This window comes from Mus musculus, chromosome 8 (assembly GCF_000001635.26).
Source record: "Mus musculus strain C57BL/6J chromosome 8, GRCm38.p6 C57BL/6J".
Lineage (NCBI taxonomy): Eukaryota > Metazoa > Chordata > Mammalia > Rodentia > Muridae > Mus > Mus musculus.
In genome coordinates, this window is record NC_000074.6 from 45,578,973 (window position 1) to 45,605,779 (window position 26,807).

General features: G+C 42.0%; 1 protein-coding gene, 1 long non-coding RNA gene and 1 other non-coding gene across 8 annotated transcripts in view; 1 reads left to right on the forward strand and 2 right to left on the reverse strand.

Annotated features, from left to right (window-relative positions):
* The window catches only part of Sorbs2 (sorbin and SH3 domain containing 2), a 320,119-nt gene that overhangs the window by 71,185 nt on the left and 222,127 nt on the right, over positions 1–26,807 (forward strand). The window lies entirely within an intron of this gene.
* Positions 1,829–25,932, reverse strand: Gm16351. Of its 5 annotated transcripts, none has more exons than XR_003947381.1 (5): positions 17,717–25,932; positions 17,349–17,444; positions 14,696–14,812; positions 9,700–9,758; positions 1,829–8,978 (listed from the first exon to the last, which is right to left on the reverse strand). It is a non-coding gene; the product is annotated as a predicted gene 16351 (long non-coding RNA). The 5 variants fall into 5 exon arrangements; XR_003947377.1 differs by having other exon boundaries at positions 14,696–16,346; XR_003947379.1 differs by having other exon boundaries at positions 14,696–16,346; positions 17,325–17,444.
* On the reverse strand, positions 2,644–2,775 carry LOC115485643. The gene has a single exon (XR_003947696.1). It is a non-coding gene; the product is annotated as a small nucleolar RNA SNORA17 (small nucleolar RNA).

The window sequence follows — 26,807 nt, forward strand, 5'->3', positions numbered from 1 at the left end:
GTTTTGAAGTAAAATTCTGCCATTCTGGTTGAATGGGGCTGTAGAATCAGATGCATTTTGTTTTTAATCTCATCAAACTAAAAGCAGAACACTCTGCTATCTTGAGTGAACATCAGGTTTATATCTGGCAAGTTCTCTAAGCTCTGTCCATGACAAGGGTTTTCTATGCAGGTGCAGAAATGGCACTCTGCACACAGTACAATATACTCCTACTCTGGGCACCAATGAGTTTTGCCAGGCATCTTTTGCTTTTCTCTATTTCACTAACCTGTTTTTATAGGGAGAGTTAAGTATAAACAAACATTACATTAGGTGATGGGTCAAAGAAGATGGCCAACAATCAAGATATTTAACAGTAGAACCAATAAGTTGAATCAGCAGATAACGATTCCTGCTGCTGAACCTGAAGACCACTGTTTGGTCCTTAGGAGCCCATAATAGAAGAAGAGAATTAATTCTTGCAAACAGGCAGATTAACTCCCCCACATGTACTCTGTGGCACACACACACACACACTAAGTTTTTAGAACATGTTATTGGTTTGTGTGTGTGTGTGTGTGAGTTTCACATCATGTGCCCAGTTCCACTCATCTCCCCTGCCCCTCATACCCACCCTCCACCATTGCAACCTCCCTGCCAAGAGAGAGAGGGGGGAGGGAGAGGGAGAGGGAGAGTGGGGGGGAGAGGGAGAGGGAGAGGGAGAGGGAGAGGGAGAGGGAGAGGGAGAGGGAGAGGGAGAGGGAGAGGGAGAGGGAGAGGGAGAGGGAGAGGGAGAGGGAGAGGGAGAGGGAGAGGGAGAGGGAGAGAGAATCCTGTTGTGGAAGCTGTAGTGTGTCACAATGTGTCCCACAGTGTACCCTTTTGTCCATACTTCCTTGCTTGCAAATGTTCATCGCAGTGACTCACTGGTCTGGTATGAGGCCGCTGGCTTCTGCTACTCTATTAATACTGGAATCTCACTGGGACTCCTCTCAGATCTCCTGTTGTTGCCCCGTCTCATGGAGATCTTGTAGTTTTAGATCTGTAAGACATGCCCCTCCATGCACTCCAGTACTCGTTGATGGAATAGACGTTGGGGTGTGTCAGTTCAAAGCCCTGGATCTGGGCCTGAGAGATATCTGAGTCTGTCAACCCATCAGCTCTCTGGCATCCACACCACTGGGACAAACTCTCCTGCAATGCTACAACCAGCAAGGGGCAGAGCCAGCTCTTCCATTCTCATGCCTTTCCATTCTCCCACCCTCATGACCTCTGAGTCAGCTCCCCATCCTGTCATAGGTAGAGAGGGATAAGAAAGGGAAGGAGGGCATCTCTCCCTCATCCATGCCTCTGAGGGGCAGACAAAAGGCAAAGCCAACTCTTCTGTGCTCACATCCTTGGGGCTGGCTCACCTGGTAATCCCACATCCAAGGCCAGCCACACTGTGCTGCCTGGGCAAGGCTCAGGACCTGATCTTCAGTGCTGAGTGCTGTTGTAGTGAGCTCTGATAAACTGATGGCTAGCTCTCCAGCCTGCCTTAGGTGGCAAGGGGTGAAGGGAACTCTCCCTCCCTCGCTCGTGTCACCACACAGCAGAAAAGTGGTGGGAACAACTCTCCCACACTCACACTGGCTTGCGAGAGCCCCATTCCCCAAGTCAGCTCTACAGTGCTGCAACGAACAGGGTTCTGAGTGCTGCAGCTGGTGAGGGGTGGGGCCAGCTCTCCTGCCAGCTGCAGGTGGTAAGAGGCAAGGGGAGAGGAGGGTATCTCTCCCTTGCCTATGCTAACGGGAGACAAGTGGCAGAGCTAGCTCTCTGAAGCACTAAAGCTGCCTAGAGGTGTGGACAGCTATCCTGCAGGCATGTCCTTAGGCCAGCTCTCCCCTGATTCCCAGGTGTGGGCTGGGGCCAGTTCTGTATAGCCCTCAGACATCAAAGTGTTTTCAGTTGGCATCCCAGACCAGGAATGCCCTCAGGTGGCAGCCCAGACCAAGGGTGCACACCTGGCCTTTGGTGGTAACTGAACCCTGCTACTGTAGGGTCATGACCCAGGTATGTCCTCTGTTGGTTTCACAGGCCAGGACCCCACCATAGTCCCAGTTAGCATCACCAGCTACTCACATAAGACTGTTCCTCACTTCCCTCCAGTTTTGCCTCTCTCCATTGTGCCTACATCCTGAGTGTCTAGGCTCGTCTTAGCAGTGGGTTCAGGAGTGCTATGGCCTACTTGTGAAGTAGGGCTCCAGTCAGGCTTGTCTAAGGCATGGTCTGCTCCCCAAGGGTTGTGTGGAACTCTGACTTGTGGTCAATTCTGGCTAGCTTCCTATCAGGGCCCCATGTCACCAGACTAAAGGTTGTCTCAGGCTCACTCCTTGCATGGACCTATCACCGTATCCCCATAGGAGGGCTATCTGTCTCAGGCTCACTCCTGCCTGAGGTCATGTCCCAGACCTGGTTCTTCTAGTCTCCAGCACATTCCCCACCCTGGAAGCCTAGCCAGGCTGTGCTACAATGGACTGGTGGTCATCTCATGCTAACTCCCTGCCCAGAGGTCCCCTGGTGTTGGCCTGGTGGTCATCTCAGGCTAGCTCCCTGCTCAGAGGGCCCCTGGTGCTGGCTTGGTAGTCACCTCAGGCTTGCTTTTTTTTTTTTTTTTTTTTAGGGAATGTGAGGTTACTAATCATTCAGATGTTCACAGGTCAGGACACTGAGCATAGACACAGCCTCTCTCCTCTCTGCCACCTGCTGACACATATGCAACAGAGCAGCCACAACTGCAATGCTGGTAGGGGCAGGCACACACTTATTTTTTAAAAGTAAGACAAAAGCATTTAATGGTGATGACATACTTGGTTTAAATACTTGTTTATCTGTATAATCTCTCTCTCTCTCTTTTTCTATCCCTGTTCCTCAACCCAACACCAGTCCTCCTTACCTGAAATACTAGTGGGTAAACATTGCCTTGTAGAAATAGCAGCTTCTAATATTTACTTTCCTATTCTTCTAGCTCTACTTCCTGATAGAAGTAAGGGATGCTTTCTGTTCTTTGGGATGGTATGTGCTACTTTTCTGTTATGACTAAAAATATCTGAACAATCAAACTATAAGAAAAAATTAATTTAGCTTACAGTTTTAGGGATTTCAGTGCATGGCTTATTGACAACATTGTTTGGGACCTGTGAGGAAATACATCCTAGTGGGAGTGTATGTTTGAATAAATGTAATCTCTTGGCAGCAGGTAAGCAAAGAGAGAACGAGGAAGAGCCAGAGACCAGTGTCCCTTCAAGGACACAATCCTAGTGAGTTATCTTCCTCCCACTTGGTTGCACCTTGTAAAAATTCTACTGCATCCCCAAAATCTCTATGGAACCCGACTTCACCAAATGAAACTTAGGACCATTCCAGTTCCAAACTATAGCAAAAGGCTAAAGATGATTAAGATTAGGCAGGTGTTCTGAAGGAGAGGAAGAAAGGATTCAACCTTTGGAGGCCTTAGGAAAGTGAGTTTGCAAAACCAAGACCCAGAGAAGGTGGTAGGTCTGCATCCTATGAGTACTTTGTAGAGTTGGTATGACTTCTGAGAGTTGACCATATAAGATCCCTATGGAAGATGTTCCCTCAATATATAAATACTCCAGCCTTATCAGAGACTTCCAGACCCAAGTGTAGCAACAAGGGTCTCTATGGCTGAAGACAAACATAGAAATGGTTAGTAGTGGGTTGTGTTTGTACCAGTGACTGGGGCTCCTTCAGAACTTCTGGGCCTAGAAACATCCTAGAGCCTTGCCCAACAGGAATATTCTCAATGAAGGAAAATGGCAACTGAGTCTACAGTTCCTGCCAGCCCAAAGGTCCGAGTCAAATTTAAGTTGAGAGAGAGAGATGTAAACATTTCTGCCAATCTACTATGTTGTTTATAAAGGAAATGAACAATTGCATACAAATCTTACAGTAATGATATAATGACACCTGGGCCCTGCTACATTTTTTAGCTTTCTTAACATACCTTAGAATTTAGGTTGGTCAAAGATGATTTAGAAGAAAGGCTGTCTTTACCTTGAAAATAGACTTGTAGTGTTCTACTGCTCACTGGACAGCTGAGTAAGATTATCCCTTGTTAGAAGGCTGCTGATGTTACTACCTCAAGACGCAGAATCCTGGCTTCATTGTTTCCATAATGGCAAGTCATTCAGTAAACCATTCCTGAATGTTCCTGTACAGATTAACAACTGAACATTCATTTAGCAAGTCTGTAGGTCATACTCGTACTGATATGATAAATCCTTAGGTAGCAAGAATCTGTGTTGCATGTGGGGGTTTCTAGCTGACTGGGAAAATAGGAAACAAATACATTTGCCAGCAAATATAATGAATTGCATAGTTGTGAATTGAGAGTTTCAATGATAGAAGGCAGAAAGTGAGAACAAAATTGATTCTTCCTACTACAAATAATGTTTTCTATCGATTAAATGAAATGCACTAAAGTGAATTGAAACAGAGCAGCCACAGAAGTTAATTGGATCTGTTGCTGTCTCTAGTATTCACAATGAAACCAGAAAAAGAAAGAAAATAGTGGCCTTGAATCGAGTCACGGTTCTTTTAAAGTCAAACTATGTACATGTGGCATCTGTGTATAAACGTCTAATTGTTTTTCATCAATGGGCATTTCCATTTAAGCCAAACCCATTTCGGAGGCAAAGTAATTTATTTTAATTAAGTTTGTTGGGAACAATTAGTAATTTTCACGTAATTGAGTTAGAAGTGAAATGAAATCCAATTTTGGAAAAGTTCTTGTTGGCTTCCTAGTAAGCAAGAATGTGGTTTGTTTGCTGCAAGCTGGGGACACTGGCCTATTTAGTGTCCAGTAGGTTATTCACCAACATCAGCTCTCCTTATCCACTCCCTGGTAATGGTTACCAATATCTCAAATCACCAACTGGATGTTAGTACAACTCCATCTCTTAACTCCAAGAACGAGTTCAATGAATATAAAATAGGGGTGTATATGGAAAGAACCAGCCAAACCTCTCAGATATGACAGCATTTTCAAGGCATTCCAAGCCTTCAGGATTGTCCCTTGGCCATTTGTACAGATCATGACCAGTATTTCCTGGGTGAGAGTTCAGGAATGTACATGGCTAAGGGCCCAATTAGGTCATGTCACTTGAAACTGTCTCTGAACAGTTTGTGCCTTAGAGACAAACCTGTTAATCACTGAAATAATAATCTTCACATAAAAGAAATGAAAAATTATGTCAGCTAGAAAAGAGCTGGAAAGGCTGGGGCTATAATAGCTCAGTAATAAGGAAGGGCTGAGGGTGACCCCCAATTCACCACTACCACCACACCTCCCCAACAATGAAAACAAAGAAAATGAAGGAAGTTGAATTTATACACTATGATTCGAATCTTTTTGGTGTCACATTTAACTGGGGCTCTTGGAAACTGGAACCAAAGGTCTCATTGCAAAGAGAGAAACACGAAGCTGGTGAGTTTTCATCCAGGCTTTGTATATGGCCCTACAACACATAAACAAAGATTAATTTCAGTACTGTAGAATTCACTTGGTGAGTGTAGGGATACTGGAGCCTCATGAAAGATGATCACAGCAGCATGAATGCAGGGCTCCAGTGGGATTTATCCCTTCCTTGTCCTCCTGCAGAGGAATGGCCCATGCGTTATTATTGTCACTATCGCTCTTGAGTTTCAGTCACATGAGTTTGAGGTTGATCATTAAACTTAGGCGAAATACGTTCTTTGAAATATAAGAGGAATTTTTATATTATCCCATCTTGGCAGCCACATCAAAGACAGAAAAATGCAGAACTCAACGATTTCCTCAGGTAATATCTAACCTAAGCTTCCATAGGGGGAGGTGGGAGGTGTACAAGGTAGGCTGGGCAGAGCAAGGCCAACAAGTCACCTGGTGCGAAGGAATATCGGCTCCTATGAAGCTCTTCTTCCTAGGCTTGGTATCTACCGCCCTCTTCCTATGATAGACTTCATTTACTCCCACCAAGTAACCTTCTGTCATCAGTAAGTCTTTAATTTATATGTCTGCCCTAATTTTTATGCTTTGTAGAAGTCATGAATCAAGTATCGCCAAGCAACTCACAGACCAAGTTTCTGAGACACAGCTGTAAGTCTCTTTCTTTGACTTGAATGCTGAGTTGAGGAAGAAATTCCGCACTGGACGTGGTCTTGCTTATATCAAAAAGTGGCTCGTTGGGAGCAGGAGATTTTTCTCCAGCCTGAGGTGTTCTTTCACCCTTCCGTTCCATGCCAGTTTTTTACCATTATGAGAACAATGACTTCATTCTCTCCAGTTGATAACAATAATGACACACTTTTTATAACTTGAAAAGGCCTCTGCTTATTGATATGGAGGTTAAAATTAACTATAACACAGGAGTCTCCCATTGCATACCTCACCTTATCTTGTGGAGCAAAAATGAGGAAGACAGAAAACATGTCCAGCTCGTGGCTGATTGGGGCTTTGTCAGTGCTAATCTGTGCTCCTGGAGAAGCCTTTATTGTCTCTTTAAGCTCGTGTCACAGCTAGCTAAGCTACATTTTGTTGAACAGAGTCTAGCTAAATGGAACAATCACAGTAAAACAGGTAAAAGGAAAAAAGACTGTGCCAAAGGGGTCTTGACATTTAATTCACAGTAACATTTGATAGGCTAATAAATGTGAAAACTAACAACTGATCTTTATCTCTCAGAGGCAGCACATATCTTTTAGTTACAGCCCTCAACTGCATTTTCTGTGCTGAATTCTGACTAAAATCCACAAGAACAATAGTATTTAAATTAGTTTAAGCGAGGATGATAACTTGAGTTTTGGACCCTGGTATAATAAGAAGTTTGAAAATGAGAATGTAATCTTATTTGGTCATGCTAGTGTTTATGAATCTAACCCCTATCTTCTATTAAAAATAAATAAATAAACAAACCCTGTATTTGAAAAATCACCTCTGTCCAAACAGAAAAGAAAGTAACACATTTTACACGTGGACTTCTACATATGAATTAGCTGCCAGTGTGGTGGGTTTTCAGATAATGGTGGATCCTATCACGAAAGGATAATAGAGAGACTTTGCATCTTATTGCAATTGTCTGAGCTCTTATCGCTCTCCTCAACTTAATTAACACAACCTCCTAGGACTGTACATTATTTTTAATCTCTGTTTTTCAACCACTGTTTTGGGCAGATTGTTGTCGAATACAGGCGTTCTCCATCAAGGTTTATTGTTATTCAGATTATACACAGTGTTTAAAGAGGAATCTCTCATTATTGCTAGCCTTGCCTAGTGCTCTTTTTTAAAAATGTGTAGTGCCTCTAATGTGTAAACACAGATGTTATGTGGAAGGATTGGCCATTTATTCTAATCGTGAACTATTGCATAGTAAGATTCATTAATCCACAGGAGAGCTTTTGGCCATTCTGTCTCACCCCACTGCTTGCCTGGTGTGTATGAGGTTATCTCCTTAAAAGTAGCATCATGCATTTAACTTCACATATTTTTACTACAGTGCCTTGTCAGGGGAAAACAGGAGTAGGGTCTGAGGGTGATGAAAGGCAGGAGGAAGAAGAGATAGCTTCCCCGCATGCTTTCCAGGCTGAAAAAGATTCATCACAAGGTCAAGCCATCTGAGAAATAATAAGTGTTTCTTGCACACTGTGGATGAAGGATGCGGATATGGATACCCCATGCTGCCTCCAATAGCTAAGGATTCAGTAAGAGAGAGAGGACTGCTCGCTCACAAATGTTCATGTGGAAGGTCAGCTGGTACTCCAGTCGTGGGAGGAATCTGTAGGCACTCTGTGTTAAGCCAGAAGATTTCCCCTTGGGAAGTTCTGCTGCCATGGCAGCGAGCTGAGGTCCCATTTCGTGACCTTTCAATGAAGGCTTTGTACTGTAATGAAAGATCCGCAAAATGAGATTCATGATATCACTTTTATGCATATGACCACTCAGTGGCTGATGATGAAGGCTCTGGGTAACCCTGATTTTACACGATCTGGCCTCTTCGGGCCTCGTTTGTAGTCCCTGCCCGGTTTCCATTCACCTCCATGTTGCCATTGCACCGAACATTTCTCTAGCCTCATTCCTTGTATAGCCACAATTTTCTGCTCAATTTTTACGTTTATGGAAATTATGTTCCTTTCCACACTCTGTAGCCAAATAATCATGGTAATTTCAATTCTCTGGTCTCCACTGCCAGAATCTGACTCATGCCACCACCAACCCTCTTTCAGGCTACAGCCATCCCGCCCTGCTTCAAATCACCGCCCTGTTATCCAGTCTCTGCCACACAGCGGGCGAAGCATTCTGTATCAGGGACAAATCAGATCTGTTTTCACTCCAAGAAGGAAATTCAGATTCCTGTGTTTGACCTCCGCATCATTGCCTGCTGCCTTAGCTCTGCTTCCCGATGCTGATTACGGGCCTGATTCTTGTTCTGCGTCCCACAAGCACCTCTTTTGGGTCTAACAGATACACTCTTTCTGATCTCAGGGACTCTGGCGCATCCCATCTGCTCTAAAGATTCTTCTCCAGCATGTCCTCAGGGCTCCTCCACTCAGTGAGACCTTGGAATTAATGTTGTACCTTTGGGAGGCCTCATCTAACCAGGTAGACTGTTACCACACTAGCTCAGCCTCTGCTAGTTACCCTCCAGCACACTCTATTGTTTCTCCGACTTTTCTCTTAGCTGCAATTATTGATACCTAGTTTGTTTACTCTATTATCTTTCTCTGGAAACATCGAAAGGAAAAACTCTCCCCCATCCAATGCCTAGTATCTTCTGGATCTCACACACTCAACAGCTGTCTCCTTATCCATGAGCCAGTTTTCTTCCTCTTCTTGTTCTTCATCTGCTCAGCGTTTTTCTCTGCGATCCTATTTCACATTCAGTATGGAAAGTTTCCCAGAATTTAATAATGCTTATAAAAACTGCCATTGACCTTTTATTTATGGTGGACCTTCAAGCAACCTCCAAAGGGAGAAAAAAAAAGTTGATAAATGATGAGAGGTCCCTTAGCATATGGTTAAATATTTACTGACTAGATGTCATTTCCCCTCTCTGTCATCTTTCTGCGTGGCTAACAGTATTTGCTGCTTTACTGGCTCATTATCTGTGAGCACCTGTTCTTGGAAATAACAGCCAAAAGTACCTTAGGTTTTGTTGAGTTGCCATCTTTCTTTTCACCTCTAGTCCCCTCCCCTCATCCTCGTGGTTCTATTTACTCCCTATAGTTTATGGGCTACCCTTGTCTCAGGTACTAGCAATACAAAGGGGATTTTAAAATGGAAGGCAACCTCTAGCCTATCTATCAGAGATGATTGACAAGTAAAAAAAAAAATCTAGGATATATATATATATATAATCTCTTGGGGGTAAAATGGCCACTGAAGTTGTTTGCTTTCCAGCTATATGAATAGCAATAAACAACATCCCATTAACAAGTTCTATTTTTACAGTCTTTCTGAAAATCCTATTACTGCCAGTACTGTATTTTTTAAAAGTCTTGGGAGAAACCTCCTTGTAGATGATAAGTTGATTTATTGTTTTAATTATAATTCACTGTCCTATTTTCTCATGTTTATCCCCATTAGTCTTCTTGGGTTCACCAAAACTATGAATTCATTATAAGGTATAAATAGACTCATCTCATCAGTTAGAAAAAGTTTACATTTCCAGAACTAATAATTACTTCCAAGTATCACCAGAAAGATCGACTCCTCTTGAAGTCTTCAGCATTCTTTGGCTGTCCTGATAAGAAGTAGATGACCCATGTTACAAGAAAAGAACATGAAAATCATTGCTTTCTTTTATTTTGGCTATTTCACCAATACGCTGCATGAAGCTAATTAACTCTTTAGGTAGAATTGTCTACCGTTCTGTTTATGGAGTGTTTTCATCTTATTCATCACAGTGGCCTGGGCTGCTTTACAGTCCTTCTGCTGTGTCTGCCTTAATGGTACCCTTATGGGCTTGCCTATGACCTAACAGTTTTCATGTTGACCCTGGCTAAAGGCAACTTATGGACCCAGAGGGGAGGAAATATGTCACCTGGAAACCCATGCTTCCCAATAAGCTTTAAGTAGTTGATTTTTCCACAGGATCTTTATTATCAACACATAAAGGGGAAAATGTAGGAAGGGTCACCATGGGAAATATGCATATCCAAGGGTGTTTTAAATGATAGTGCTGGATCTTGGGTTGTGGGCAATAATGGTAGTCTCTAAAGTTAAGAAAAATTCTTTTTTACTAGATATTTTCTTCATTTACATTTCAAATGCTATCCCGAAAGTCCCCTATACCCTCCCCTTGCCCTGCTCCCCAACCACTTCTGCTTCCTGGCCCTGGCGTTCCCCTGTACTGGGGCATATGATCTTTGCAAGACCAAGGGCCTCTCCTCCTAATGATGGCCGACTAGACCATCTTTTGCTACGTATGCAGCTAGAGACACAACCTCTGGGGGTACTGATTAGTTCATATTGTTGTTCCACCTATAGGGTTGCAGACCCCTTTAGCTCCTTGGGTACTTTCTCTAGCTCCTTCATTGGGGGCCCTGTGTTCCATCAAATAGATGACTGTGAGCATCCACTTCTGTATTTGCCAGGCACTGGCATAGCCTCACAAGAGACAGGAATATCAGGGTCCTGTCAGCAAAATCTTGCTGACATATGCAATAGTATCTGGGTTTGGTGAAGAACTCAAGAAGCTGGACCCCAGAAAATCTAATAACCCTATTAGTAAAAATGGAGTACAGAGTACAAAGAATTCTCAACTGAGGAATACTGAATGGCTGAGAAGCACCTGAAAAAATGTTCAACATCTTTAATCATGAGGGAAATGCAAATCACAACAACCCTGAGATTCCACCTCACACCAGTCAGAATGGCTAATATCAAAAATTTAGGTGGCAGCAGATGCTGACGAGGATGTGGTGAAAGAGGAACACTCCTCAATTGCTTGTGGGATTGCAAGCTGGTACAATAACTCTAGAAATCAGTTTGGCGGGTCCTCAGAAAATTGGACATAGTTCTACCAAAAGATCTAGCAATACCTCTCCTGGGCATATACCCAGAAGATATTCCAACTTGTAATAAGGACACATGCTCCACTATGTTTATAGCAGCCTTATTTATAATAGCCAGAACTGGAAAGAACCCAGATGTCTCTCAACAGAGGAATGGATACAGAAAATGTGGTACATTTACATAATGGAGTACTACTCAGCTATTAGCAACAATGAATTTATGAAATTCTTAGGCAAATGGATGGATCTGGAGTATATCATCCTGAGTGAGGTAACCCAATCACAAAAGAACTCACATGATATGCACTCACTGATAAGTGGATATTAGCCCAGAAACTTAGAATACCCAACATACAATTTGCAAAACACATGAAACTCAAGAAGAAGGAAGACCAAAGTGTGGATATTTCATTCCTCCTTAGAATGGGGAACAAAATACCCATGGAAGGAGTTACAGAAACACAGTGGAGCTGAGACAGAAGGAAGGACCATCCAGAGACTGCCCCATCCGGGGATCCATCCCATAAACAACCACCAAACCCAGGCACTGTTGCTTATGCCAGTAAGATTTTGCTGACAGGACCCCAATATAGCAGTCTCTTGTGAGGCTATGTCAGTGCCTGACAAATACAGAAGTGGATGCTCACAGTCATCTATTGGATGGAACATAGGACCCCCAATGGAAGAAATTTAATTAATTAATTAAATTAAAATTAATTAATTCTTAATTTTGCCCAGATTACAAAAATTTTACCTGTGGATATGAGAGGGTGGGACAAGTATGAAGTCTGACGGAAGGAACCAATCACTTCTATTGTACAGATTCCACAAGCCAACCAATGGCATCATGATATTAACACATAATTATTTTCTATTTTGCCACAGTTTAGACTTGTATCATTAGGATTTTACTGGAGGAAGTGGAAATCCACAGGCTAAGGAACTTGACCTATAGACAATTTTTAGATGCTATTATTGGGTCTCTGTGGAGAAGGCTAAAACTCAACAGAGATAGTAACATGGCCAGACCAGGTGACTATGTGGGAGAGAGCAGAGTTCAAATCCAGCCTGGCCATGAGTCCTATGATCTTTGTGATGCATGACACTTCTTTTTATTCTAAACTAAGAGCACCCTGGCTAAGAACTATGAGTTAAGTGGCAGAGACATGCCTCAGTGGTTAAGAGCTTTGTTATTCCTGTATCGATATCCAGTAGCCACATATAGTGGCCCACAACTGCTTATAACTTCAGCTCTACAGGATCAGACACACTCTTCTTGCCTCTTCAAGTGCTGGCACACACCTCTGCACATATGTTCACACAATCATGCACATATGTGTACACATCAATAATAAGCACTTCATTAAAGTAAATTTTTAATTTTAATTTTTTTGAAAATCAGTGTTTTAAAAGATGATTTAAGTGGATGTTAGATTAAAAGAGTAGTAGAAGTTAATGTGAGACATACACTGGTTTGTATCCTCGTGTTTACTTAACTTTGGTTTTCTTTTTTTTTTTTTAAGGAGAGCTAAATGTGGACAAACATTGCAATGTTGCACACTGAGATTCATATTTCACTTATGGTTACTAAGTATTGACTATGTGCCTGCAATTACAAAGGCACATTAAAATGTGGTGTGAGTCATCCTACCAACCAAACAACCAAAAATGGTGCCTGGTTGTCTTTTAATATCAACTAGACCTTACTGCAAAAGACTAAGTCCAAATGGTATCCTAATGCTGACCTGGTATTATTCCACATACACCTCACTTCTGCAAGCCCCACAGAGTGCTCAGGTATGATGGGGGCTTTGGTGGCCTTCAGACTTGTGTGTGCTCAGTGACTTCTCGCTGGAGAAGACACCAGGCTTTTCATCCTGCTGGAGTCCTGGGTGATTTTTACCACGCCTCCATTTACCCAAGAAAACCAGGTTCTCTCGGTGCGCCTGCAGAAAGTGCTTCTTGAACTGTTTGTTTTTCAGAAAAGGAAAGTTGTTCCCAAATCAATATGCTTAAGGAAATGGAAAGCCCTTGATTAGCAGCCAAGAGGCCTCCTAATGAAATGACATTTCCCTCCAGGGATTTCAAGTGGTTAATGGAGCCTGGCGCTCTCTGGGTAAAGTGCTTGTGCTTGCTCTGTGCTATGCTGAGCTCTGCTATTATAAACACCAGTACCCCATGAAAGTGACCCCAAATAGGCACATTTGCATGTGCATGTGTGTCTTTAGACAAAAAAAAAAAAAAAAAAAAGAAAGAAAAATGTCTGTATTCATAGCTGAGTTCTGTGGCTACAAGTACATTTACTATGTGAACAAACTCAAAACAGTTCTCCATGAGCCTTCAGAGAGTGGTGGCCAGTTATCAACCTGAAAATACTAAATGCTCATATAATACTGAATGCATGGAAACAATAAGATTAGTACTGTGCCCTGGAGAATTTTAAGCAGGTGGTTCTTGGAAAGATATACAATCTCTGGTTGTTTTTGTTTGTTTGTTTGTTTTCCTGAAGGAAGTAAACAGAACACGGTCTATATGATGACAAGGTTTAAATATGTTTATAAATATGCAAGGACATCATTCTTGGTTTTTCTGGTATCTTCACATTATCTCTGTGTAGAAAATGCCTTAATTTTAAAGCTCAAAATCCCATAGAAACTAGCAGAAAACATCTGAATATTGTAGAAGAATTTTCTTGCATCCAAAGAAAGGCGAGAGACAATCAGAGACTGGCAAATTTTCTCTGGATGGAAATTTTCAATTCTTTCCTTTCCCCTAGTCTCTTCACCCACCTCGGAAATAGAGACACTATCTCCTAAAAGTGACTACAGGTAAATCTGATCATTTATAATCACAGTGTATTTCTTGACTGGAACTTTAAAGAGGAGAATCTCTTTCATTCTTCCTTCCTTCCTTCCTTTTTTCTTTCTTTCTTTCTTTCTTTCTTTCTTTCTTTCTTTCTTTCTTTCTTCCTTCCTTCCTTCCTTTCTTTTCTTTCTTTCTCTCTCTCTCTCCCTCCCTCCCTCCCTCCCTCCCTCCCTCCCTCCCTCCCTCCCTTATTTCTTCCTTCCTTCCTTCCTTCCTTCCTCCCTCCCTCCCTCCCTCCCTCCCTCTTTCTTTCTTTCTTTCTTTCTTTCTTTCTTTCTTTCTTTCTTTCTTTCTTTCTTTCTTTCTTTCTTCCTTCTTTCCTTCCTTCCTTCCTTCCTTCCTTCCTTCCTTCCTTCCTTTCTCTCTTGTTTCTCTCTTGTTTTTTTTAATTAGATATTTTCTTCATTTACAATTCAAATGCTATCCCAAATTTCCCTTATACCCTCCCCTCACCCTGCTCTACAGCCCACCCACTCCAGCTTCCTGACCCTGGTAGTCCCCTGTATTGGCGCATATAATCTTTGCAAGACCAAGGGCCTCTCCTCCCAATGATGGCTGACTAGGCCATCTTCTGCTACATATGCAGCTAGAGACACGAACTCAGGGGGTACTGGTTAGTTCATATTGCTGTTCCTCCTATAGGGTTACAGACCCCCTTCAGCTCCTTGGGTACTTTCTCTAGCTCCTCTCTTTATTTTTTTTTAAATAAAATTACAAATAGGAAACCATGATCTTAGAGATATCTTAATGCAGACTTCTTAATTACTGAGAAAATAGAGGCTTTCTAAGTTTATCATACCTCTGAAGAGCTTTTTTGATACATCTATAGATGCCTACGGAGGCCAGGAAATTTCATGATCTGCTGGATGCTGGATGCCCAGTAAAGCAGTGTAGGTGTCAGTCTGAGTCTGAAGGCCTAAGAACAAGAGGAGTGACGTCCAAGGGCAGAAGACAGATGCTTCCATAGAAAGAGGAGAAGCGAATCCACACTTCTCCTTTGCTATATCAAGTCTCTGAACAGATGGGTGCTGCCCACTCACACTGGCGAGGTCCTATCTTCTTCACCCAGTTTACTAAATCAAGTGCTGATCTCTCTTGGAAACACCCTCACAGGCATCTTCAAAAAGATTTACCATCCATCTGGGCATCTCTTAGTCCAGTCAAGTCCACCTCTGAATTTAACTATCACATGTTCTGAGTATAAATACAATGGAGTGTGACGGTCTCGAGCACAGGCAGTTGGAACATGATTAATGCTACTCGAAGGAGAGGAGGCAAGGCAGGTTTGTTTTGTTTTAAAATATAACTCATGACATGACATCATCAAGTCTTTCATTTATTTATTCACTTTACATCACCATGTCAGCCTCCTCTTCTCCTAGTACCCCCTCATGCAAGTTCTCTCCCCATTCCACCTTCCCCTTCTCTTTTGAGATGGGGAAGCCCCCTCTGGGTGTCACTCACACACACACACACACACACACACACACACACACACACACACACACCCCATGTTGCTTTGGAACTAGGTGCATCTTCTCCCACTGAGGCCAGACAAGACTTCCATTTAGGGTTGTGGGATCCACAGACAGACAAGCAACAGGCTCAGAGACAGCCCTCCTTCCAGTTGTTGAGGAACCTGCTTGAAAACCAACCTGCTCATCTGCTGTATGTGTGCAGGGGGCCTAGGTTGAGCTGGTGCTTGCTCTTGGGTCAGTGATTCAGTCCCTGGGAGCCCACAAGGGTCCAGATGAGTTGACTCTGTTGGTATTCCTGTGGAGTCCCTATCATCTTTGGGTCCCTCAGTTCTCTCAACTCTTCTGTAAGACTCCCCAAGTTCCCTCCAATGCTTAGGTGTGAGTCTGCATCTCTTTTCATTGGCTGCTGTGTGGAACCTCTCAGAGGACAGTTATATTAGGTTCCTGTCTGCAAGCATAACAGAGTAACAGTAATAGTGTCAGGGATTGGTTCGTACCCATGGGATGGTTCTCAATGCAGGGCAGACATTGGTTGGCCATTCCCTCAGTCTCTGCTTTACTTTTTCCCCTGCACAATTTGCAGGCAGGACACATTTTGGGTAGAATTCTTTTAGTTTCTACAAATAGAGATATCTCTTAGATTACATTTATCTGAAGGGCAATCATGACATATCAAAGAGCTATGAATACATTTGCTTGAGTTTTGACATGGTTGAAGAAACTCTTCTCATTCTTTCCAGACGCTTCCTTGTAAAAATTGTTAGCTTAACATTGGGGTTAAGTCAGTGGAGCAAAATCTTAGGTTCCAACATGGCTTCTCAGCGTCGGAAAGATGCTTTGGGGACTGGTGGCAAGCAGATGGCTCAAGGTGTACATTTTTTCCAACTCAGATATCACTAACTGTGTATCCCACACGAGAGTCACGTTTAGCATTCCCCCAGATTTGAAGAGGAAGTAGAGAGTCAGTCATTCCTGTAAGGAAAAAAAAGCTCTCATGGGAATCTTCAAATCAGGTCTGCCTCTCCTTCCCATTTATATCATGGAAGGGCTTTGTTTTATCAGAAGCCAGAGACCAAGTATGAATTAGCATTGCCACAATCATGGAGAATGTTAGGTTTGTACAATTGTAGGAATGACCATGGAGGGTGTGGATCAGAAAGCCACGATGAAACCCTTATGCCATTTAGAGCAGACTTTGTTGGCCATCCAGTTGTTCTTGTGATTTTAACAACCAAATGCCTGGCTTCTGTTTCCTGGCAATCTAGATCTGCTCTTTATTTCTTTTTTTGGTCTTGATAGAAATTAAGTGGTCTGGCCATCACCATCTCTCAGTCCCCTGTGAAGAGAGCCAGATGGAACAAGGCTCTTTTATATTTGAACATTCATCAAGAATTGAAATAATATGAAGACCCATGCCTGCCCTCAGGGAGACATGGCATGCTGAGCTACTCTACAATGAGAGGTAAAGCATCAAAAAAACCAAAGATAGCATTAAAAAAAATTAATTTTAAGAACATGTGGGTTTATTTAGGAGAAGGAATTTTAGAGCCTATTATTGAATTATCCCGACACTGCACCAAAGCACTTTCATTTCAGAATCTCAAATATGTGTATTTGAGGGAAAGAGGCAAACACCGATTCCCCCTTAACCCACAGCTTAAGCAGTCAATTCATAACGACACTTTGAATTCATGAATCATCTCCTTGTCACTTGAACTGAAATAATGGAGAAAGACTTTTTCCATTAAGGTAAAAAAAAAAAATCCTACTTCAAATATACCATGGGCTAAAAAGTCTTTCAACAGCTCAAGCCAGAAACCACAGTAGATCAGTAGAGGGCTCTTGTTCTCTGGAATGAACCCAGAGTCAACAGCAGCATGCCAAGGTACAAAGACCTCAACCAATTCTGGAGTAGGAAGAAGATGCTCTGCCAGCCTGATAGGGCCCTACCCTAATGGGGTCCTGAGATGGTACCTCACATTCTTCAGGATCAGCCATTCAAGTGGTCCTCTCAACATCACTTGAAGGCCACTGTCTGTTTCAGTCCATCATGTTGCTGAAAGACGATGCCTGAAAAAGCAGTGTAAGGAAGGAAGAGTTTATTTGGGTTCACAATTTGGGGGTTCAGTCCACCATATCATCAGAAAGTTGAGGCAGCTAGTCACATTGTATTCACATGTTATGAGGGAGAGAACACTGACTACTCTTGCCCAGTTCTTTTTTTTTTCTTTTTCTTTTTTTCTTTCTACTTAGTCTAAGACACATGCCCACAGTGCTGCCCACATTTCTCTCCTCAGTTAGCCTAATCTAGAAACTCTCCTATAGACATGGACAGAGCTTACTTATTTTAAATCCATCAAGTTGACACAAAGATTATCCAAGATCAACAAGCTTTTTCTAGACCAGCTTGCAATGGTCTCATCTCACTATGAAACAACTATGTCACAATCATCTCTATGCCACAACTATGTCACAATCGTGTGTATCTTTGATGAAGCTACAGCAGTAAACATGCTCGAGAAAATATGTTCCTCTGGTTCCTCTAGAGTCTTCTTAAAAAGTCTCAAAGCAACTTCAAAATGATTAGAACATATTTACTGTAGAAATGAAGGTTAAGCTTCAGGTCCCCATCCAATCCACCTAATTGTCAGATGAGATATTTAAAAGCTTTTTTTTTTTTTTTAATCAGGAATGCCTATAACAGACATGAAAAATTTGGGTTTGATTCTGAACAATGAAAATTTTCACTTATGCAAGGGTTATTTTTCTAGTTTTTTTTCCAAGTTCATCTTCATAAATTTATGCAGAATCATGGTGGTTATTTATATGACCAATGTTTTACCAATACAAAGTTTAAGACAGTGTGTTATGATTTCATGAGGTCTAAATCATCGCTTGGCCAGCCACTCCCATTTCTCTTTCTGTTCCACAATATTATAGTTCCATGGCTAAAGGCATTTAGTGGTTCTTGTAGGTTGACCAGTATCCACATGCCACAGCCCCTTCTCCAACAGTGTTTATAAAGGCCTGAAGCACACAAGAACCATTACACACTTGGCGTCAACCCTAGAGCCTTTATAAAAGAGAGGGGGGAGGGAGAGAGAGGAGAGGGGGAAGAAAGTGGGGAAAATGGAGAGAAGAGGGGAGAATGGGAGAGAAAAAGAGAGAAAGAGAGAGAGGGGATAGAGGGAGGGAGGGAGAGAGAGAGAGGAGAGAGGAGAGAGAAAATAAAAAGGAAATCTAAATTCTCTCCATCTCCATTCCAGGACACTCATGTACTCTGACGATTCCTAAGCCTCCAACTTAGAGTGTCACTGCTACTGAATCCCCAACTTTAATTGAAGTTGGCAGATAGCACAACAGCAAACTATGGTTTGGGGATCACGTGGAGATTCTTAGTTTTCTGGAGAATTTAGAACCCACGCCAGACCACCTCCAAGTTTTCAGGAATGTAGTAAGTTATGGGATTCCAAAAGATCCAGTTAGCTCTCATACAGATGGCAGCCTACTTGCTGTTTGAGGAGAACAGCCATCCAGAGGACCAGAGAATGTCACTGAGTAGTAAATTGAATAGACCAGTTCAGTACCAGGTTTGGTCCTTAGGACAAATATATTTTCAGACCAAAAAAAAAGATATTTGAAAATTTTTGCTTATTGTTAATGAAGTCCATTTCTGCCTCATGAACATATCTCCTTAGATGGGTGCCTGGTGCTTCCACAACTTAGTCACCAGCTCAGGCGCTAGTGTACAAATTCTTGCTCTGGAATGACTCATTGCTAAGGTTCAAGTCGTCACATTCCTTATGGAGTCAAGGTTACTATAATTGTCACTGCTATGTCCAGCAGCCTGGGAAGGGCAATGGAGTGAAGGGAATGTCACACATGCCATCATAAGTCACTCCCTCATCCTTCTGTGGGGATCTGGCTGGAACCTAGAGAGGTGAAGGAGGAGTTGATCTGTCTGGCTGATGTAGACACAGGGACCACAGCGGCTTCAAGAATGGAATCTGAGTTGAGATTGTCCACCAGGACGCATGTGAGTGGCTTTAATTTATGGCACCAACATTTTGGCACTCAGCAGCCACCTCCATCCCAGGCAGAGCGCGATACCGGTACATCCATCCAAAAGATACTGCAGGTGTTTCCAGAGGGAAACCAACTTTGATCATTCCTCCCAGACAGCAAAGAAAGCCATTTCTTTGCTAGGTAGAACTAGCAAAACTCAAGTTTTATTTCTTATCCCTTCCCCCACCAAAAATTATTATTGTCTTAAATATAGTGCAGTAGAAAATTAAAATACAAAAAAATTAAAATACTGTCAATATTATATCTATTACCAAACAGAAGATAAGTGTAAATTCATAGAATAAGCTTCGTCTAATTGTTTTGGTCCATATCCCCTTTTATTATTATTTTTTAAAGCATCCCCCACAGTCATTCTTTCCACACACAGGCATCCCTGGGATCAGGGGCCTACCATGAGTTACTTTCCGATATCTTGGTTGTCATCCTACAATAACAGTTTGCCCAGTCTTACTTTCCTAGTTTTTATTACACATGTAGAATATATCATTTTTTTTGGCTCTCAAAATTAAATATCATAAATAAAAGCATTAAACACAGTGTTTTTGGAGACTCTGGCTCATCCACAGCAACTCCCTCCTCTGCTCTCTCTCTCTCCCAAATGTTCCTGAGTTTGAACACTGAATTAGATAAATAGCAGTCTGTCTCATCAGCAACAGACTCATCCTCCCCCCGCCTTGCTTTCTGCCTCATTGACTGTCTATTATCACTCTTTTGCCTTAGGCTTTACCAGGGAGATTGCTCTCAGGAAGATCCCTCAGGCTTTCGTGCCTTGATCTTAGTCATTTTAAAGTTTATCCAGCACCATCCAGGATGGCAGAAGCAGGCAGATCTCTGAGTTAGAGGCCAGCCTGGCCTATAGAACGAATTCCAGGACAGCCAGAGCTATACAGAGAAACCCAAAAGCTAACAAATAAAGTGCTAAAGTCAGGTTTATAGACACATAATTAGGTGATGGAGTTGTGGTGCAGTTGGTAGAGTACCTGCCTAGCATTCAAGAAGCCCAGGGGGTTGGATTTCTAGTACAATATAAACCAGGTATGGTGCCAGAGGATAGGAATTTAAGGTCACCTTTGGCCAGGTAAACAGTTAGAATGTAGAATGGACTAAATGAGACGCTACCACAATAATAAAACAAGCAGTACAAAATTATAAACATGTAATTTATAGACATTCATTCTTTTGAGATGTAGATATAAAATTTGAAATTTGATTAAATCATGAAACTTCTAGCATGGAAAGATTAGAACATTTTATTGCTCTATAAAAACAGCCTTATAACCAATTATAGTAAGTTTCCACCCTACCCAACAAACTCCATATAAGAATTTTTCCCCCTTTCTAGAATGTTTAAATTTTTTGTTATCATACACACTTGAAAGTAGACAATTAAAGCTAACATAGCCTTGATCATGGAATTGTCTGGATCAGATGAGCTCGTGGGCCTGTCTGTAGGGAACTATCTTGATTATTAATCGAAGCTGGAGACCTCTTCCCACTGTGTGTTCCACCATCCCTAAGGAGGTGGTCCTGGGTTATGTTAAAAATCTAGCTAAGAATAAACTGAAGAGCCAACCAGCAGGCACAATTTCAACATGGTTCCTGCCTTGAGTTCCTCTCTCGACTTCCCTCAATGATCATGGTGACCTGGGACTTTAAGATGAAATAAGCCTTTCTTCCTGTAAGTAGGTTTGGGTCAGGTTGTTTTTGTCTCAGCAACAGAACTGTGAGCTAGAACACAGGGGGAAGCTACTGCTGCCAGCTCTCCAGGGTTTCTGCATAGCAAGCATGCACCCACTGAGCCACCTCCGCACCCTCAGACAGAGCAGCGTTAGAGTAAACTTTGACATCAGATTACATGTCCCCTTAACTTGGATCTTCTCTTTTCTAAATTCATTAAGGCTATTCTATTTCCTCTGATTTTCCACACAGATTTAGAATCAACTCATTAATCTCTCAAGATAACTTGTTGGCATGTTGATAGAAATAGACATTTTTTTTAATTGTATCTTATTACACTGAGTCTAGATTTGTTTGGAGAGAATAGATAGCTCAAAGTCAACTATTTGTCTCATCCAAGAGCCTGATATACCTCCCCGCTCATTTATGTCTGCTTTAGTGTCTTTAATACACATATTTTTAGCTATAATAAATAACTTAGTTGTTGGGGGATTATTTTGGTTTGGTTGGTTTTGGTTTTGTTAGTTTGTTGTTGTTTGTTCCTGAGCACTGAAATTAAAAGTGTGCACCACTGGCTTAATAGTTTAGTTTTAATTATATAAAACTTGGAACAGTTTTAAATTTACCTCTGGGTATTTACTTTTGGGTGTGACTGCAACTGATACTTTTATTTTCAGTTGTCTATTGCTATTATGCACACTTCTGGTGTGTTTATATGCATTCAGTGTACATCCTGCAATCTTATTAAACTCAGGCATTATCTCTCAGAGCTCTTGAGTATTCTCTGAGATATCCTTTTTGGATAGCTTGTTCTCTGTGAATGGAGGCAGCTAAGGGTCTCTTCCCACCTGAGTGTCTGTTCTCTCCCTATTGCCTTGCTGAGGAGATCTAATACAATAATAAACAAGAGCTGCAAACACAGAAATCCGTTCCTGCTCTCAACCAATTGTGCTTTAGCTCCTGTTTTCTTTTTTTCCCCCACAACTGAATTTTGTAGTCCCAACCCAAATTCTCCCTGCTCTCTCCCTGACATGGTAGGTGCCTCTTCTTCCAGCTGCCCTTATTGGGTGTGTCGTGCATAGTCGCAGATCCCTTGTTGTCGCATAGACTCTTGGCTTTGATGTCTTACTTCTGAACAAACTCCTCCCACGTCCCTTACTGAATGCCGGGTCTTTCCTAAAGGACACTTCTGTCCAGCTCCATGCAGATGGCAGGTCTGAGTGGCGCATCACTTATCCAAAATCACTGCTTTTCCATTTGCTACAGAGCTTGTTTCTCTAGTACATTAAAAAAGAAAAAATCCTGGATCTAAGGATATTGCCAGTTGGTTAAACATCCTCGTGTCTTATTTCAAGTATTGAACCAGAGCCAAGCAGGCCTTCCATGATATTTCTCTCTCACCCTCAGGCTTGTTTGACTCCTAACACTTCCCTTCTTGTCCCTTGTTGTGTGTGTCTTTCAGGATCAAATGTGACCTCCTTAGGAGGCTTTTTTCTCTACTCAGTCTAGGTCATACTACCACTTATATGTTTTCCTTCATCTGATCATCTGTTATTTTCTTCCTAGCATTACTCTCTGACATTTAAGTATTGGTTTATTGTGTTATTTTTTTATCTCTAGAAAGTAAGCCTCCATTGAGGGCAGGAGACTGGCATTGTAACTGTAACTTGCTTCTGATTCCAATGCCTGAACTCACAGTAGATGTTTAACAAATAATGAACGCTGAATGAACGAAATCTCTAATTTTCCATCCATTTGGTTACTGAAGATAGAAACTTAGTATTGTCTTATTCCAGCAATGAAATGGAAACCATTCTAGATTCTGTGTGTGTGTGTGTGTGTGTGTGTGTGTGTGTGTGTGTGTGTGTGTGTGTGTACACCTCCTCCTTTCCCTCCTTCCCTCCCCTTCTATCCATACCTCCCTCCCTCTGGTGGGCTGGTAATCAACTTCAGGCCTTACTGATGTTGAACAAGCTCCCTACTTCTGAGCTACACATGAGACTCTTACATCAGAAAATGATTTAACACGGGGAATTAGGAAATTCAGGAATCTATTGTAAGCACAAAAGCAGCAGAGGCCAGACACACCACTGCCAGCGATTAGGAAAACAAATTTTAGGAATTCTGATGAACTCCTGCCAAAGATCTCAGCTGTCCATCGCACCAAAGATTCTCAAGGGGTTTTGCAGTAGTCCTGGCAAAAGCCCATCCTGCCAATTGCCAGTACTCATTTGCTTACTCATCGCTGCTGAGTAATAACAGGATTTCTTTCTTTTCCATTTTCCCATATTTCATGAGTTCTTTTCAGAGCAGAAATCTGATGTGAGATCCTGCTTGCCAAAGAGAAATTACCCATTAGCTCAGGACCCCAGCTACCTCTGAAGAAGGAAAGAGAAAGAGAAGGGAGAGAGAGGGAAGAAAGGAGAGAGAAGAGAGAAAGGAGAGACACTAACAACCCAACTCATAAGCTCACCTTCCAATCTATGATGAAGTTCACTTGTTTTTACTCAAGTCTTAGTCTCTCCATATCTCCGTTGTCTGTGCTCCGCTAGCCCTTCCTACCTCTATAAAATAGGACACTATCCTCTGCCACAGCCTGACTGGCATGCTCCTCTTCATCCTGCTTTGTTAATGTGCTGGAAATATATACAACTCTCTCGTTCCCCAGCTCAGGAGGCCCCAGTGCTTCTCATTGCCTGTGAGTGTAAATGGAAGTACCTCGGCGTGGGAAGAAAGGCCAGTGCTTTGTCCTTCTTTAGCAGCATCCTGTTAGCTCTCTCTGCCTTATTCTTATGAATCATGATGCAGACTCTCAGCTACCACCAAAGCACCACGCCAGTCTGCCCGTTGCCGTGCTTTTTGCCACGATGCCCTGAACTCTATTTTACCCTCCAGAACCATGAGCCGCAATGCAAACACTTTTCTCTTATAAGTTACTTTGGTCCTGGTGTTTTGTCCCAGCAACTAAAAAGTACCTTATCTTACTCCATTTCCTTTGCCTCGCCCCATCCTTTGGCCTTTTATAATGCCCATCCTACAATTGAGTAGGACCCTCCCCAAAACAGTGCTGCCATTCAGATTGTATGAGTCTGTCCACCTATAGAATTATAAGAGTCTTTCTGACTGTAGACTTCATAAAAGAAGAATAAGTTCTAGGAATATGTCACCTCTTCTCTAGAGTTAACATCTTCAAGATCATGTTTTGCCACTTTCAGAGACTCATTTGGAGAGTCTTAGCATCTTATTTAAAGATGCTTTCTCTGCCTTGAGCCTGTGTGTGGCAAATTAAACCAAAGAGCGTATATTAGACTATGCCATGCTTATTTGACTTTGGATTCAACTACTTTCTGGCAGTTTTTGAATTCTTTCTCCTAAGCAAGCACACTTTTTTTGCCATTTCAGAATCTCTCTCAGACAGACTGTGTAGCATTAGAGTTGAATGTTCTCCCATATCTTGCAAAATAACACCACATGGCATTAGACCTTGAAGATCCAGTGCCTAAAAGGCAGAGGGTAAGGAATGTCTTGTAAGAACATTTGCTACTCTTGTGAAGGACTTTGGTTTGGATCCCAGCACCTACATGGTGGCTCGCAACCACCTGTAACTCCAGCACTAGGTGATCCAACACCATCTCTGGCCTCTACAGGCTACAGGATGCATGAAATGCATATAAACCCATGCAGTGCACATATACACATAAGTAAAGCATAGTAGTAAATAAAAAGTAAAGAAGATGGAATGAAGCTGTATACCTTAAAGCTTTTCCTCTCTGCTATGCTGTGGTCACGGTGAAGGTTTGCACATTCCAGATTTTTATGTGTAAGGAAGTCTCTGAGGAAACCAAGACCTCTGTGGCATGAGTTGTGCCAGACCTAGGTGGCAAATTGCCAGAACTGAAACTCCACTGGGCATGATAGTGGTCTTGCCTGCCCCGGGAAGGTGGAGGCAGCCAGCCTGTGGGGTAAGATGTTGGCAAGGCAGGGGCATTGTTATGGTTTTACAGTCATAGGAATGGAGCAGAATTCCAGCTGAGACCACTCCAGCTGAGACCTGAGAGCTATGGGGGTGAATGGGAATAAGCAGACCTCCTGTGTGCAGAGCTGGAGTCCTATCCATACTCTACAGTGCCATAGCTGAAGGAAAGTGAGGAAACACTGGATACATGCTGATTTCACAAATTATAAGTACCCCAATCCTTACAAATATATCACGTATTAGTAAGAATCTCAAAAGGGAAACTGTGGGAATCCCACAAAAATACATATGTGTATAGGCTTGGAAAAAATGATGAGCTATTAGGGATCATTTCCAAATTAAAAATGAATAGTTCAAAAGAAAGGGACTTGGTGGCATGTCTTAAAAAAAAACACAAAGAAATTTAAATTTTGTTTTTTTCTTTATCAAAGTATTATTTTTTAATATTAAAGATGACATGTAAGAGCCAGCTGTCATGGCTTTCACCTATAATCCCACCACTCAGGAGAGTAAGTCTGGCTAGAGGATCAAAAGAGTTCAAGGCTAGCCTGAGCTACACAGGAAGACAGTGGGTGAGGAAGCAGAAAGAAGAAGCTGCAATACCCTTGGGAGACAGTCCATGTAAGCCTGATCAATCTAAGTGATTGATTACCATGCACTTTATATTGCAATTTCATATTCCAATGCCCTTATGCTAATTAACTGACTAAACATTTATAGTTCTAAAATATATTTTTATTTGTTTTATTTACAATCCAGTCATGACCCTCCCCCAAACCCAGTCATCCCTCCTACAGTTCCTCATCCCATTCCTCCTCCCCTTGTTTCCAAGAGAATGCTTTTTAAAAGTATTTCCATACCACTGAAAGGATTGTATTTATATGGGTCAATCTTGGAATGTTGCGTTGCATATATTAGCAATTACGTTCTGTGACAGATCGCCTACCTTAGCCTGCTTCGTTAAAGTGAAATCTGCTGAAGTGGTCAAGCACCATAGCAAATATGTTTCCTTCCAACCCACTCGCATTTGACAAAGGACTCCATGAAGAGTCTCAGTCTCTCTCTCTCTCTCTCTCTCTCTCTCTCTCTCTCTCTCTCTCTCTCTCTCTCTCTCTCGCTTTTCATCTTGGGGTGTTTTGAAATGCTTTAAAGAGTTTTGAAGTCAGTGACACCGCTGACAAATAGCACGCACCCAAGTGCCCACGTAAAATGTTTCAAGGGCATGGTTGAAGTTCAGCTTCCCTGGCCCATTCCTGCCTATGAAGAAATGGAATAGCAGTTTGTGGGGAGCGCTAAGGCTCCCAGGGGTATTTGTCTGGATGTGACTTTCTCCAGGAAAAAGTGGTTTGATGATCTCTGTCAATGTCAACAATCTGCATAAATTTAATATTTTTCTGGACATCTTTTGAAAGAAACAAGCTTACTTAGATTTACATAATTTTAGCTTTTTACATGCATATATATATATTTAAATATGAAAGTTGGCTCTGGAATCTTGTGATGGTTGCTGGGAGAGAAAGCAGCCCACACTTTTTCCCTTTACTTGTTATTCGTTAGCCTCACACCACTGGGAAAAAAAAAATCATGCTCAAATTTGGCAAAAAAAACCTCAAACAACAAAATTTTAAACCTTTCCATCCCTTCTTTTTTCAAGCAATGCTGAAATGAATTTTTCCTGATGGATTCTGTTATCA